The 17,718-nt window shown below is 35.4% G+C and overlaps 1 protein-coding gene across 3 annotated transcripts in view; it reads right to left on the bottom strand.

Moving 5' to 3' along the window:
* LOC131069997 (serine/threonine-protein kinase D6PK) overlaps positions 1–6,742 on the bottom strand; it is a 37,303-nt gene extending 30,561 nt beyond the window's left edge. For 2 of the 3 annotated variants that reach the window (XM_058005548.2, XM_058005547.2), the window contains exon 1: positions 6,479–6,742. The gene's annotated coding sequence lies outside the window, so the exon portion shown is untranslated. Of the gene's footprint in view, positions 1–3,636; positions 3,776–6,478 lie in introns of all 3 variants that reach the window. The other variant, XM_058005549.2, reaches the window with a different exon arrangement.
* Between the last annotated feature and the right edge of the window lie 10,976 nt (positions 6,743–17,718).

Genomic DNA, 17,718 nt, shown 5'->3' with positions numbered 1-17,718 from the left:
GGAAAAGAGGACTAAGTTAGAGCCTTCCAGGAAGAAGGGTATCCTTGTTGGGTATAGTGAATCTTCCAAGGCATTTCGCATCTACATTCCTCGTCAAAGGTACATTGAGATAAGTAGGGATGTCACCTTTGAAGAAAATATTGCTTTCAAGAAATCAAACTGTGGATATTGATACTAACCCTGAGATTTAAAGGGAGCCTATTGAGCCTCCTGAACCTATTGAGCATGATGATCCTCCTGAGCTTAGAGATATTGCAGTTAGCAGGAAAAGACCACTTTGGGTTAGAAGCACAATTCAAGATGTAGAAAAGTTTGCAGCTCCTAGTGGCACTTTCAGAGAAAGTAAGAGACCTCAAAAGCTCTCTAACTATGTTGAAATGATGTGCAACATCATTGAGGCTAAACCATCCAGCACAGAAGAAGCTATGAACCAGCAAGCTTGGAAGTTAGCTATGGACGAAAAGTATCAATCCATCATCAAGAACGATGTCTGGGATGTTGTGCCTAGACCTAAAGGTAAGTTTGTTGTTTCTTCCAAATGGTTGTTTAAAATTAAACATGCTGCTGATGGTAGTATAGAGAAATATAAAGCTAGATTTGTAGCTCGTGGTTTTTCTCAAAAGGAAGACATAGATTATGAAGAAACATTTGCTCTTGTTGCTAGATATACTTCTATTAGAACTATTATAGCTATTGCTGCAGCCAAAGGTTGGAAATTACATCAAATGGATGTAAAGACTACCTTCCTTAATGGTGTTATTGAGGAAGAATTCTATATTGAACAACCTGAAGGTTATGAGATTCATAATAGAGAAACTCATGTGTGCAGAATGAAGAAAGCTCTCTACGACCTCAAGCAAGCTCCTAGAGCTTGGTATGAAAAAATTGATAAATACTTAGTCAGTCTAGGATTTTATGAAAATGATGCTGACCCTAACATTTACTTTAAAGTATTTAATGGTGAAATGCTAATTTTGGTTCTATATGTTGATGATCTATTTCTAACTAGTGAAGATAGTCTCATCATTAGGTGTAAGAAAGAATTAGCTACTGAATTTGAAATGAAGGATCTAGGTTTAATGCATTACTTTCTAGGGTTAGAAGTGTGGCAAAGACCTAATGAAATTATTTTAAGTCAAGGCAAATATACTATTGATATATTGAAAAGATTTGGTATGATGGATTGTAAACCTATGTCTACTCCTATGGAAACTAACTTAAAGAAGTTGAGTATTTTTGCAGCTAACTCTGATTTTGCAGATCCTTCAGAGTACAGGCAGTTGATTGGATCCTTGATGTATCTAGTCAACACTAGACCAGATATTTGCTATGCAGTGAGTGCACTTAACCAATTCATGAACCAGCCAAAGCATGTTCACTTGGTGGCAGCCAAGCACATCCTGAGATACTTGCGTGGAACAATTGGCTATGGGTTGAAGTATCCAATCAACACAGTAATCAATTTGGAAGGCTACTCTGATTCTGATTGGGTTGGAAGTGTTACTGACAGGAAAAGCACTTCAGGAATCTCTTTCAGCTTGGGTTCCGCTATGATCTCTTGGGTCAGTAGGAAACAGTCCTCAGTTGCATTAAGTAATGCAGAAGTTGAATACATTGCTTCAAGTGTGGCAAGTAGAGAAGCAGTTTGGCTTCGCAAGCTTCTTGCTGGGTTGTTTGGACAACCTTGGGTATCCACTGTTATTTATTGTGATAATCAGAGTTGTATTAAAATGTCTAACAATCCCATGTTTCATGACAAGTCAAAACATGTGGAAACTCATTATCACTATGTGCGTGATAAGACACAAAGAGGTGCCATCCAACTGAAATATATCAGCACTGATGAACAAGTTTCAGATGTTCTCACCAAGCCTCTAGCTCGAGTGAAGTTTGAATACTTCAGAGAGAAGCTTGGAATTGTAGAGAACACAGCATTGATTGAGAGGGAGTCTCAATCTCAGTAATGCAATTTAGTTTGCATCCTCCACCCTCTGCGGGCAATGCAAGGTGATAGTATTTCCTTCTCTGGGAGAAGGTTGAGGTGAAAGACCTCTTCCACCCTCTACAGGCAATGCAAGGTGGATCCATCCTCTGCGGGCAATGCAAGGTGGGAAGTTTTGTTGGTTTCTAGCATGTCACCCTTTATCCTCTGCGGGCAATGTAAGATGAAGAGGTTCATGATGTATTATTACAATATGTGATAGCTTGTTATAATCCTCCCTAGCTAAGAGGGAGTGTTGAAATGGATAGCTAAGTTCGGATTATATTTTAATGATGCCTAGTGCCTAGTGGCAATTAAAATATTAATCATATTGTAATAAGTTTAAGCAATTACATGTCTAATAGGGCTGGGCCCAAAATGAAACGCGGTATAACTTGTAATTTATGTAGGCCCCAAATTGGGTGCCAAAAAGGGCAAACTTAAAATATGTAAAATGGCGGCAATCTTGTTAAAACCGACTTGGGGGAAAAAAACATGAACATGAATCTTGTATATAAACAAGATTCATTTCACACTTCAAACACAATTTTTATCTTCATCAAGCAAATATACCATAAGCCTTAGCCTTATGCGAATTTAATCAGCGAACTTGGAAGGATAGAAAGCGATCTAAGTCTTCATACTGCTGCGAGTCTATCTGATCATTGAGCGAATCCATTGGGCAGCTTGCTGGGCAAATTGGTGTCCTTATACTTCAGCGATCTTCTTCTCCAAGTGATGTCGATATTCTGCCCCCTCTAAAGATATACTACAGCTGCATATACTTGGTTTGAAACTGCCCTAGATTGGCACTACAATCAGATAAGTAATCTGATATATATTGTTCGTGTAATCTGCTTATAAATAAAGGATCTGATCTGAATCTTTGATGCTGGGTTTTTCCTCCAAGAGGGAGGTTTTCCCAAGGTACTTGTGTCTTGTGTCTTGTGCTTTATTGTTAGTACTGCTTATTCTCAGTCTGATTATAATTTAATTAGTTAGATTAACATCTGATTGCTTAAATTTAACACAAGTAACAGATCAAAGTCACTAGCACATCCTCTTGCCAAGAGAAGCTTGCAAAAACCTCCTAGTGGCTTATCACAACCAGCTGACCCACATCTTTTTGTGCTAATGCCACCATCTTCTAAGGAAGAGAATGTTTCAGTTTTGCAAAAAAGAGGCCCATTGCAAAAGGCCTTCAAAAATTAAGTGAGGGAGATTGCAGATCAAAGCATTGCTCATTGCAATTATGGCAATGGGCTTCCTTCAACCTTGTTAGATCACCTTATTGGCGAGATATGGTGACAACCCTTTGCAATACACCTCTTGATGATCTTAGTCCTAGGTATGAAAAGGTGTGAACCACCTTATTGGCGAAAGAGAAAGTTTTAGTCTAGACATCATTGAGAGTAATCAAGGATACATGGCCTGAAACTGGACATCATTGAGAGTAATCACAAGCCATTTTCAAAAATTTCAAAATATTTGATTGCTAATTCTTGCAATAATAATTCTTCTTTCTATTTCTCACAGTATTTCTTTCTCCCTGTATAAAAAGTCAAAATATTAAATCCAAACAATGTTCACTCCTTCAAAAATAGACAGCTAACACAATATATCATGAAATCTTGAATCTATTCATTCTCACTCACCCATGCCTCACCAACACCCCCACCTCCACCCCAATTTCTCAATTACAACCACCATTCAGAAAGGTGTTAAAAGGCTTTCTTCCCAAACCATGATAGAAGAATACAATTTTGCATCAAATCACCATCAACAATTCCAGACCTGAAACAGTTAAAAGGTGTTTAAACTAGCAACATGTAACCAAGTACTCAACTATGTAGATTATCTAAAATCAACACCATAGAAAAAATCATCTCCTTGAAAATCAAACTAGAACCCATAAACAAACCATGTACGCAAACAAACAATGGATTCTTACCAAGGAAATATAAATCAGATGATAATAACAATTGTACCTATAATATTAATAACAATAAAACCTTCCACCCACCCAACAAGCAACGCAATCTTAATCTAATGTTAATAAAGGTAAACATAAGAAATTATTACATTCATATGGTATTTCTTCAGAAGGATGCACAAAGTTTTGGGGATTTACACTAGGAGCTTGCTGCCTGTATCATATACCAGTAGCCTTCACACAGGGAATTTGGCAAGAACGAGTAACACATGCTGCTTTGTAAGCACTTTTACCAGCACGTATGCAAAAACTAACAAAAAGAGTCTCTAAATTACAGTCGAGGTTGCTAAATAGGAAGACAGCTAAAACTTTGTTCATTATTTCCTTCCTTGGAGTCTTGGACTACTACAAGCAGCATGCATTGATTAATGTGCATAATAATATGCCCAATGGTTTAGAGTTCAAATCTGCTAAAACTTTCTATATTTAAGTTGGCATGCCAACTTTTGCAGAAGGGCACAAATGGGGTGAACTTTGTCCAATGATTATAAGGGCATGTCTGAATACATGTATTTATCCACCTTCATTCATGTTGAGCTTGATTTTAATCATCGTAAAAATATTTAAGAAGATTTCAGTGGACAAGAACTTGCTCATTGTTTGCCCCCACTTGATTATGTAAATTAACTTCGTCTAGGCTTATTTCTTTATACATGTTTATATTTATGCTTCTGTTTTGTCTGCCAATACCATAATCCGATGTTATTGATTCTTATAACCATGTACATTGGATGTTACACCTATTATAGTTAATCACATCCTACTACCCTAGAAAACATAGTTTAGATAGGATGCTTCCACAGACCACCACAGAGAAGATGTGTTTACAGGATCTTATTAATGCATTTAATCGTTTAAGAGTTTAACTTGAAGCATACTTCAAATCTCTACTATTAATTTCATGGCAGAGAAAATAATTCCTCCTCTTCACAAGAAAAATGACTGTTCACAATGTTACGAGAATCTCCACATTTTTAATACAGCAGGACGTGAGCTGAGGAAAAATTTTGAAGTCAAATTTTAAGAGTAATATAGCTATTAGCCAGGTACAGAAAAGGCATACACCAAATTCCTAGGAGAGAGAGATAGTCGCGACCTTCTCTGAAAATGGAAACCATCAAAAGGGGCACATTCTGTGCTTGGAGTTTTGCCATCTCCAAATTCTTCAAATTGAAAAAACCGGATAACATGGCAGATACTGATTGCTTTCACAATCAAAATTTCTTCCTGGTATAACATTTGGATCATCTAAAACTTCTAAACTAAAAGATTTGAGTGTCATCTTCTTTTATAAATAAAGATATAACTTTTTGTGATACAAACTTTTTGAGATACTGATTGCTTTCACAATCAAAATTTCTTCCTGGTATAACATTTGGATCATCTAAAACTTCTGAACTAAAAGATTTGAGTGTCATCTTCTTTTATAAATAAAGATAAACTTTTTGTACAAGAGGATACTTAACCCCAATTGTACAAGTAACACTAAATCTATTCATCACTGGGGTGAGAAAAAACATGCCAGGGATCAAACCAGGGATCATGACCATAAACCTTCTCACTTGATGTTAGACATATCCCTGGTGACCATTTTAGCTGTTACCTTAAGAGATTAAAAAACTTTCATATATTCAAGGATCTTTTATGAGGAAAGATGGAGTCTCCCTAGGTTCCAAGGCCTTCAAGTCTCAGGTGATCATACGCATGGGGAAAAGGTTCGCTTAAGTTTCAATCACTGTGAAACAAAATTTGTACAAGGGCACTTGGAAAACCCCAATATTGTCCATTGGGGCTGGTCTGGTGTTCAGGTCGACCGAAATGAGTCAGGTCAAATCCTATCAGGCATGCAGGCATGCTCACTGTAGGCATGTAGCTGTTATACCCTAGTTTGATGTGAGATGTGCGTGTGTGTGTGTGTGTGTGCCACTGTGCAGAGCTAAGCTATGCACAGTCGTAAGTGTTCAGAGAAGTCTACCTAGCAATATGAAAATAAAAAATTCCAAAACCCAAATACACGTTGAGCATATCTTCACCAAAATGAATCAAGTAACCGATCTGAAGCAACATAACAGGCTCCTTCCCTGTATAACAGACTACACAGTTTGCATTTTACTTGAAGTGCTATCGTTGCCATTAATAAATACAATAACATTACTTTTCTTAGAATTCTTAAGGTGACTATGGATGATAAATACACCCCAGGAAGAAATGTTTTGATCTCACACAGACTGTTAAATTAGTCCTGTTGTAATCTGGGTCTACACTGTTTATGGAGATATTCTAAGGTGCAGCGTTTCTGAACCAACTCCCAACAGAATCCTGCTCATGTTGCCTACAAAACCCACTTAAGATTAATTGTACTAAACTGATTTATTCAACAAGTGACAACAGAAAGGACAAGGACTGAGAAACAGAACACATTGTAAGCTGAAGCCCATATAGCCATACCCTCAAAACCAGAGAGACCCAATGTCTAAAAATGCAGAGCTTAGGATTTGATTTACCTGGAAGCTCCTCTAATATCCCGCTCTGACAATCTGCAATCAATTAACTGAACTCAACACAGATTAACAGAAATTGTGGAAAAGCTATTAAACTTGTGTTTGTGTGTATGGGATAAAGGGCAGGCCTAACAGTGATTTGATGAATGGATGAAATGAATGAATATATGTCAGCAGCAGAAGAGGAGAGAATACACAGTACATGTATCTTGCCTGCCATACTATGCTCTGTCACTTCCTCTTTATTTATTTATTTATGCCACACAAAAAGAATTTTTGTTAATATTATCTTTGCATTAAACTATTACCCACTTTAATTATTTTACAAAGGACAGCCTTAGTTATACATTCACTGTGCAAAAGATGTCCGAGTGAGTGGGTTGCATGAGAATCGAGTGGTGCTTCACGCCCATCATAGATATTGTCATCATTATTGTTGAGGGCAAGAATATCATTTTTTCAGGCACGCTCATTTGGGATTTTTTGTTTTAAAAGAGGTAATAGTTTAAAAGTTTCGCCAATTTTGGGAGATAAAATCTTTCTTGGAATTCAGATGTATAAGGGAAAAGAGTGTCCTCCATTTAATTTTTGGTTTTATATCATTATGAGTGGGTGGTTAAAGTAAATTATTTTAGTATGTAATTTTAATTTATGTGTATTTTAATTTATTAAAATGAATATTATTATTTTTAAAAATAGTATTTTATTTAGAATATTTTTAAATAATTTTGTCAATAAAAATTTATAGTTAATATTTTGAATCATATTTTTGGATTTACAATTAGGGGGAGAAAAAACTTAATAATTGATTAGGGAGTGTGATCTCAAATATTAATTGTAATAAGATTTTTAAAATTAATGCTTTGGATCACATTTTGTGGTTTAACATTAGAAAGAGGAAAAACTTAATGATAGGATTACAGAGTGTGATATTTAATATTGATTGTAAAAATCTTGACACTATTACATCTAAAAATATGTTAAGTGTTATTATGTATTAGGGAAAAACCATGGTGGTTAAACAATGTCTTATTTATATTTTAAATTATAATTTCAATTTAGGTTTCTCACATCAATTTTTTTAAATTGTGCACTTAGAATATGTATAAAAATTCATTACCTTTGGATCGTTTAATCATCTTAGGATCTCATATCTCAATCATGCATATTATCACAAAGGATCAATTAGCACATAACCCTCAATAGTTTGCGTTAATAAATCTCAAAGCCTTAGTTCTTGTTAGAGATAAGGGCAACCACTACAATATGAAAATATGATATTGTATACCGTGAAAATGGAATGATTAAACTATTGTATAACCAAATAAATATCCAACCACATAAAACCCTAGCTTTACAATTAAAATCCACCATACACCAATAAAGAACCTAAAACATGCAAAACATCAAAATATTAAAAAGTATATCATTCACATGCTTAGTAGGGTTTGATCTACATTGTTCCCTATCTCCATTGATCTTGTTTTGATATGGTTGCTTTTAGATTTTGTATTGTGCACAAGAGCTCAACAAAGAACAGATTGTGGTTGTGTAGACACTTGATCGCATAAAGGTTGATTAGATGCATTAGTTAGCTAGGTTGATTAGGGTTATGAAAGGATGAAAGAATCCTCTTATATAGAGAACACCTTAGAAATAGAAAGATAGGATTAAAAGGTGGAGGGATAAATGGTTCGCTAAGATTAGAGGGTCTGTATGGAAAATGGTAATGACAAGTGTCATGCAGGGAAAAAGTTAATAAATTAATTAAATAAATAAATATTTGTTTAATTAATAGAAGAAGTAGACCAATTAAATAAATAAAATATTTATTTAATTTGGGGAAAGGATAATTTAAAAAAATTAAAATATTTATTTAAATAGGAAAAAGGCTAGAAGAGGATAAGTGAATTAATTAAATAAATAAATAACTATTTTATTAATAAAAGGTTTAGGATAAAATAATTAAATAAATAAAACTTATTTATTTATTTAGGCTAAGACAATTTTAGGTGTCTACAGATATAACTTGTAATATGAAATATAAACTTGTATAAATTAATGGAGAAATGATTAAAACTACAAAGAAATCACACTAATAAAAAATAATACACATAACACATGGATCAAAAACCATACACATAACACAAGGATTTACACGGAGAAAACCCTTTCAAGTAAAAAACTCTACCAAGAAAAGAGGGAAATCTGAATTATTCTTCAAATAGATTACAATACATAAAATTTTCTCAATCTGGCATCAAATCCAACATCATTTGTGTACCTATTGTTTATGATAGATTTGGAAATCAAAATTATTGTAAAACTTAAAGGAATCAACCACTAAACCCTAGTTCTACAATGGAATCCAACATAAAACCAATGAAGAACCTAAGATCGTGCAAGAACATAAAATAAAAGAAGATTATACCATTAGCATGCTCTAAGGGCTTGTCTTCATTGTCTTCCTATCTCCATTGATCTTGCTTGATGTATTTTGCTCTCAAATTTTAGATGTGCACAAGAGCTCAATAGAGAATGGATGTGGTTGAGTATGCAATTTGATTGTGGTATTACTTACACTTGATTGAGATATGAAAGGATAGGAAAAGAATCATCTTTTATGGATAATACCCTAGAAATGGAGGGCTAGGATTAAGAGGTGGAGGGATAAATTGTTGGCTCAAATTAAAGAGTAGGTATAGGAAATAGGAAAAATATTAAAGACGTGGTTAAAGGTAAATTAAGAGATGAATGACAAGTGTCATGGAGGGAGAAGCTAATGAATTAATTAAATAAATAAATAATAGAAGTGGTAGGGCCAAAAGGATAATTTAAATAAATAGAATTATTTATTCAAATTAAGAAAGGCTAGAAGAGGCTTGATGAATTAATTAAATAATAAAAATCTATTTAATCAACAGAAGGCTTGGGATAAAATAACTAAATAATTAAAATATTTATTTAATTAGGCTAGGACAATTTTAAGTGTACATTTTGCCCCTCTTTAAGACAATGCAGCTTGTTGCATTATTTCAAATAAAAATAATACATTGATACAATAAGTTGCCCCTAGTAAGAAAGATGGTATGCCCCCTCGAGAGATTGGGTGAAAAAATTGCAAAAAAAATAGACAATCTCGTGATAAGTAAAAAGGCTAGGATAGGCTAAGCAAGGAGGATATGCAGGTGAAAAAGGCCAAGGAGGTTCGAAAGTGGAGTTATGGGGGATCACGACGACCACAAGGAGTCACCACAAGCACTTAGGGTTATCACACCTATAAATAGGAGGGTTGGATAGGGACCACCTCATTTTCGTCCATCACTTTCATTGATCAAGGCACAGAGCGACAGAGAGCGAGCAAGCACAGCAGTGGACTTATGGCAGAGTGATTCCATCTGATGACATGAGTAGCTAGAGGAGTACGGGGAGCCGGTAAGTACATTCTTACCTTTTTTATTTCGTGCATTTATGGCATCATATATAGGTCTAGGGATTAGGTTGCAAAAAAAGCTAAAAACATGTTTTTGCAAGGTAAAAACTGCATCTATGGTCTGTAAAAGTGTGTTTATGTCAAAAATGCGTATAGGGTCCATGAAGGCATGTATGCATCAAACAATGGCGCGTTTCTGTTGCTAGTGTGTATCTACCAAGGATAACTGCATATGTGATTTTTTTATGTGTATGCATGTAGCAGTGATGCATATATGTGTCTAAATGCATATATGCATAGTCAAAGTGCATTTTTGGTTTTGCAGTGTATATGTGACAAACATTAGTGTGTATATGGTCAAAATAAGGGCAAAACAGACTACCACTACGATAAACAAAAGTAGCCAGTAGGATAGATAGTTGGATTGATGAAATCCAACGATTGCCCCAGTAGAATAGATTGTGTAGCAACTAATGAAGCTAATAAAGATGATGAATTCATGAGATAAATTTTGGTTGAAGTTGATAAAGCTTGACACTGATGCGATTGCTTTTGTGATTGAAAGCCGATTTAGTACCCCTAGATTCGCGTGAGAGGTTTCTAGTGCAAACTCAGAGATTGAGGCCGAAGCTGACAAAGGATGATCATTTGACATTATCAGTACTAGGTTTATGGCATGCAACCTTCATGCTCGAGATTCGAACAAATCTCAGTATGTTATGTACATTGGCGAAAATGGGACAGCGAGCACTATACATTTCACTTATCGACGGGCGAGATGTTCATTATACTTGAGGATGTCTATAAAAATAATATTATTTATTAAAATGAATATTATTATTTTTAAAATTATATTTTATCTAGAATATTTTTAAATAATTGTGTCAAAAAATTTATAGTTAATATTTTGAATCATATTTTTCGGATGTAAAATTAGGAAGAGAAAAAACTTAACAATAGTTTAGGGAGTGTGATCTCAAATATTAATTGTGACAAGAATTTTACAATTAATGTTGTGGATCATGTTTTGTGATTTAAAATTATAAAGAGGAAAAAGTTAATGATAGATTATAGAGAGTGATATGTAATAGTGATTGTAAAAATCTTGACTCTATTACATCCAAAATTATGTTAAGTGTTATTATATACTAGGAAAAAATCACGGTTGTTAAATAATGTCTTATTTATATTTTAAATTATAATTTTAGTTTAGATTTCTTGCATCGTTTTTTTTTAAATTGTGCACTTAGAATATGTATAAAAATCCATTACCTTTAGGTCATTTAATCATCCTGGGATCTCACATCTCAATCACATGCCTATTATCATTAAGGATCAATTAGCACATAACCCTCAATAGTTTGCATTAATAAATCTCAAACCTTAGTTCTTGTTAGAACTAAGGGCAACCACTAAAATATGGAAATATGATATAACTTGCAAATCTGAAATATCTACTTGTATAAATTAATGAAAAAATGATTAAAACTAGTAAAAAGAAATCACACTAATAAAAATAAATACACATAACACATGGATCAAAAGCCATACACATAACACATGGATTTATGTGGAGAAAGCCCTTTCGAGTAAAAAACTCTACCAAGGAAAGAGGGAAATTTGAATTATTCTTCAAAGAGATTACAATACATAAAATTTCCTCAATCTTGCATTGAATCCAACTTCATTTGTGTACCTATTGTTTATGCTAGATTTGGAAATCAAAATTATTGTAAAACCTAAAGGAATCAACCACTAAACCCTAGTGCTACAATGGAATCCAACATAAAACCAATGAAGAACCTAAGATCACGCAAGCACATAAAATAAAAGAAGATAATGCCATTAGCATGCTCCAAGGGCTTGTCTTCATCGTCTTCCTATCTCCATTGATCTTTCTTGATGTATTTTGCTCTCAGATTTTAGATGTGCACAAGATCTCAATAGAGAATGGATGTGGTTGAGTATGCAATTCAATAGAGTGTAGGCACTTGCACTTGATTGAGATATGGAAGGATAGGAATAGAATCCTCTTTTATAGAGAGTACCCTAGAAATGGAGGGCTAGGATTAAGAGGTGGAGGTATAAATGGTCGGCTCAAATTAACGGGTAGGTATAGGAAATAGGAAAAATATTTAGAGAGGTGGTTAAAGGTAAATTAGGAGATGAATGACAAGTGTCATGGAGGGAAAAATCTAATGAATTAATTAAATAAAGATTTATTTAATTAATAGAAGAGGTGGGGCCAATTAAATAAATAAAATATTTATTTAATTTAGGGAAAGGATAATTTAAATAAATTAAAATATTTATTCAAATTAGGAAAGCTTAGAAGAGGCTTGATGAATTAATTAAATAAATAAAGATCTATTTAATTAATAGAAGGCTTAGGATAAAATAATTAAATAAATAAAATATTTATTTAATTAGGCTAGGTCAATTTTAGGTGTCTATATTTTGCGCCTCTTTGAGACAATGCAACTTGTCGTATTGTTTCAAATAAAAATAATGCACTGATACAATAAGTTTCCCCTAGTAAGGAAGACAGTTTGCCCCCTCGAGAGATTGGGTCAATTATTTGTAAAAGATTTGGGCAATCTCTCGATAAGGAAAAAGACTATGATAGGCTAAGCAGGGAGGATATGTAGGTGAAAAGGCCAAGGACGAGCAAAAGTGGGGTCTCGAGGGATCACAGCGACCACGGGGAGTCACCACGAGCACTTAGGGTTATCACACCTATAAATAGAAGAGTTGGATAGGGACCACCTCATTTGTATCCATCACTTTCATTGATCAAGGCATGAAGTGATAGAGAGAAAGCATAGAAATGGAGCTATGGCATAGTGATTCCACATATTTGAGCGAGTTTGATGACACAAGCGACCAGAGGAGTACAGGGAGCCAGTAAGTACATTCTCGTCTTTTTGATTTTGTGCATTTATGGTATCATAAATATTTCTAGGAATTAGGTTGCCAAAAATCCGACAATAGGAAAAATGTTGAAAATGCATGTGTTAGGTTTTAGCACGTCTATGTTAGGTTTTGGCGCGTTTATATTAAAAATGAGTTTTTGTTAGGTAAAGTGCATCTATGATCTATAAAAGTCTGTATATGTCAAAAATGTGTATAGGGGCCATGAAAGCGCATATGTTTCAAAAAGTGACGTGTTTATGTTGCTAGTGTGTATCTACCAAGGATAACTGCATATGTGGTTTCTTGACGCGTAGGCATGTAGTAGTGACGTGTATATGTGTCTAAATGCTCATATGCATAATCAAAGTGCATTTTTGGTTTTGCAGCACGTATGTGATAAACATTAGTACATATATGGTCATAATAGGGGCAAAACAAGTTGTCACTATGATAAACAAAAGCGGCTAGTAGGATAGATAATCGGATTGATGAAATCTGATGATTGCCCCAGTGGAATAGATTGCAAAGAGAATGATGAAGTTGATAAAGCTAACGAAGTCACGAGATAAAGTTTGACTAAAGCTGATAAAGCTTGACATTGGTGTGATTGCTTTTGTGATTATAGGTTGATTTGGCACCCCTAGATTCACGTGAGAGGTTTCCGTGAACTCATTTTGTTATCTACATTGGTAGGGGGATGGTACAGTAAGCACTATACATTTTACTTACCAACGGGTGAGATGTCTGTTACACTTGAGGATGTTTATCGTACCCTACAAATTATAATCCACTGACAGCTAGTTAGTATATAACCAAGAGGGCAATGATGTGGATGCTCTACGTTGAGTGTTTGATTTTGAGGACCTGGAGATTTGAGGTAGCCATGTGAGCTAGATGAGATGTATGAGTGTGGTTTGGTTGGATAAGTTCGGGCAACAGTCATCAATGAGGTTATTAGCGGCTACATCTATTCAGATAGGATGACCCATGGCATGTCCATTGGATGGGACAAGGCTATGGAGATGATGCTAACTCAAGGCTCACAATTCACTTAGGAGCCCTATCTATTGGCTCATTTGTACCATGATTTACACTAGTTCGTGTATCTGGGAATATGCAACATCTCAACAGGGGTGACACTGTTACAGATTTGCGCTTTTGAGCATATAATAGTTACAAGACCCATTTGTTAAAGGGGGAGTGGGGCAAGTCGGCCTTATGTTCACATGTATAGTATGATCATTTTCTAGCCACGACTTGGGAAGATGGACTATTGGCGCTACATGATAGATGATATCGATACAGTATTTGGAGGCCATGCTTGGACTGTGAGCATTGTGAGGAGGATAATAGAGAGCTCCCCTACTGCTATCAGATGAGATCTCTTATTAGGCACACACTTATATTATTGAGAGACGCCTAGTGTTGCAACAATTTGATAGGATAGAGGCATAGCCATTATGATCAGCTGAATTTGCATGGACGTGATGGGAAATATCTTGATGGGGCTCATGCCTATCTTATGAGGTGGTTGTGGCTGAGTTTCAAGCATTGACACCAATACCATGGGACCTATGCTTAGATGTAGCAGATGCATGCATGACACTCGACTATGAGGCTTATTTCAAAACACCCCTTTTTGAGGCTCACAGGTGTGGTCGAGTCGATGCCATGGTTGGAGGATGATATAGATGGAGAGAGACCTATGAGGAGGAGGAGGAGAGAGGGGGAGTGGTTCAGAGAGGGATGACAAGGGTTATGGTAGTAGAAGCGAGAGAATACCCAACCCATCACAAAGGAGAGGAGAACAGGGCTGACCTAGCCCATAGGTAGTGTCAGTGTAGGTACAGTTTATGTCGATAGAGATAGGGGCATAGGTATAGGCAACTCCTCAAGTACAGATTCAGGCAACACCTACCCAAGCTAAGGGGGAGGGCAGATAGGGTTGGGATGCAGTAGGATGAGATCAACCTACACAAGGACAAAATTGGGGATGGGATGGCAGGTTTGAGCAAACCAAAGGAGGACATGGCTAGGGTTGGGATGAGCCTGATGATTGTGGGGCCTTAAGAGCCTATATATAGGTTTTTGAGGGGCGAGTGCAAATGCAAACTACCCACATAATATCATTGTGAGAGCAAGTACATCTGAGAGGGATGTAGCCATGGAGAGAGATGGCCAACAGAGGAGGTTATAGAGAGAGCTGGAGCTATAGGTTAGGGTAATGTATCATCGAGTATGGATTATATATTTAGATCAGCCTGGGAGATTGCTTATTGGCAACAGTTATATGAGGAGGTTGTACCTACGAGTTATCGAGCAAGTAATTTTTCCATGATGTCAAAGACTAGGAGTAGAGGTCGGAGACAAAGATTTGAGAGAGGAGGCGTCATGGGACCGCCTAGAGCAGCTACAACTATAGGTTCAGGAGGGGCCGAACCTTTTTTAGGAGCTTAGAAACCACATAGACCATCAGGGTTAGAGGGTAGGAGTTCATCATGGCTCTCTTGGGTCCAATTATGTATCAGTGTATTTTGTATGATGATGTAGACACTTACAGTTGATTTTGTAGCCATTTTGATATTTTGACATCATTGTATCATGACACTTTATTATCTTGATATATATGAGATGAGACCTATTCCTTATAGCGGTTTTATGTATGCCTCTATGTATTGATCTATAATGCTTATCTATGATATTTTTATGCTTATGTTGTGATGGTTTTACTATGCTTAATGATGGTATGTGATGATGCAATTATTCATGTGATGTTTTATATATGTGATTCAACTGCTTTACCATGCTTATGTAATGTTACGATGAGATGTTGGTTCTCTATGATGTAGTTATCCATGATGGATTTATGATGATCTATATGAAGCATTTTTATTTATGATGGATGCATGATGCAATATGATTTATATATGCCCCTATTTTGATTATGATGCATATCCTACGTTGTGATATTATGATGTTGTGTGATGGATGGATGCAGTTATGATGATTATGTTCTAACCTATATGGATGTAGGATGCATGCGTATGATTATGAGATGATCTATGATATGCAAGACTAACCATGTGATGATGCAAGATGTGATGCATGATTATGTTTTTGGTGTGTCATTATACTTAGTCAGGTGATGTGTGACTACATGGGATCAGGGATATGAAAGGGATTGAGGTATGAAAGGTAGAAGATATGAAAGTGGAATGAGTTTCTTGTGCATTTATCATCATCGAGCTTATTATGAAAAATGTTTGTGACCATCCAGATATAAGTTTGACCTAGATAGTCAGTGTATCACTTGCATGGAGATTAGACAATCGCAAACAAGGAATGTCATTGTTCACACAAGACTCATAATGTCCTCATATCCTTGGACAAGCCATAGTGTTACTAAGAAACATTTCACAAGCAAAGAATAGGTGACCATGCCCCATCCCAACGACTCAAGTCCATAGACATCCTTGAGAAGCATAAGAAACATGACACCACAAAATATCAAATCAAATAAAACCAAAGACTTAACACTAACAGATACTGAAATCCTCATGTCACAAATGTTCTTTACCATGTGTTAAAGTGTTCGATTTGGTCACAATGTTGTATACTGACAAATGATAGATAGCACGTAGATCTTACAGGACCCGTTAGAGTCCAATTTTGCTGAAAGATTGGTTTGTTGAAGGTGCAATACTACTTGTGTCTCATCTAAAACTGACTTACTCCATGAAACTAATACCTTATTTTTTTATATAAGTGAAACTTGTTGATGTGAGTTTTGGGTTCGCTCAACATTCATAAACTCTTTCTCTCAACCGTGAGTTTATGTTCTTGAAAGGTATAGGAGACCTAGACCTCAAGGCTCAAGACATCTTATAAGACCTTGTGGTTTTGCTCAGTAGCATACATCGACTATTTTTTATACGAGGGGATTCCAATTAGTTCCTTCAAGATAACCTAGTTTTGCATTCTCTGGAGGATTATTTATGTTATAGTTCACAATTTTATGAATGTTTTGAAATAAAGACAAACAAATGAATTTAAATGCTGAAACAAATTTTGGTATCCTATGCTAGTATTTCAATACACGCCTTTCTGAAATAATCAGTAATGATAAAGAACAATCTTACAAATAATTAGAAATATTCTCTTAATTATTTATAAAACTATGTGATCCACAAATGAAACACTAAATTAAACAAAGCCAGGGATATAACATACCGAAAATCCGTGCAGAGTTATATTTTACTTCATATGAAAATAGTAAAGTACAATCACATATCATCAGCTATAAGCCCTTCAGACTTTATCATCACTATTATTTGCAAAGAAGAGACACTACCAAAATAACTATTTCGTAAGAGAAATAAGAAAAGAAGCTCGAACTTGTCAGAGCTCTCATAAGTCTACAAATCTCAAACTGTTTTCAAAATGAACATCATTATGCTTTTATAGCATATTTCTAGCAAAAGGACAAAATATTGACAACTTGGCGTCATTCCTGCTCTTGGTCAACGTTTGACTTTTCTTTCAACTCAGAAGTCTCCAGTTGTTGCTTCCAGTACTGTTGAAGGCTTGTCAAAATTTGGGCCATCTTTTTGCTTTTAGATTTCTTTACGGTGGACAAATTGTATTCTTGCACTCGACATTTTACTTGCACAGGCTCTCTGTTCTGATCTTCCTTGGAAACATTGTCTTCATATTGCCTTGCCCAACTTTGGATTTGTCCTATGTCTCCTAAGACCCGTGAATCCATATCTCTACCTAAATTTGATGCTATCATGTTCCATCCATCTTCTAACTCCTCTAATATCACATCTTTACCTATCTTGATTACTTCTTCTACTAATCCTCCCATTAGCATTTCAATGAGTTTAGCATTTTGGTG

Source organism: Cryptomeria japonica, chromosome 6, assembly GCF_030272615.1.
Source record: "Cryptomeria japonica chromosome 6, Sugi_1.0, whole genome shotgun sequence".
NCBI classification, from domain to species: Eukaryota; Viridiplantae; Streptophyta; class Pinopsida; order Cupressales; family Cupressaceae; genus Cryptomeria; species Cryptomeria japonica.
The sequence above is the reverse complement of the archived record's forward strand: the minus strand, read 5'-3'. Positions and strand labels throughout refer to the sequence as shown.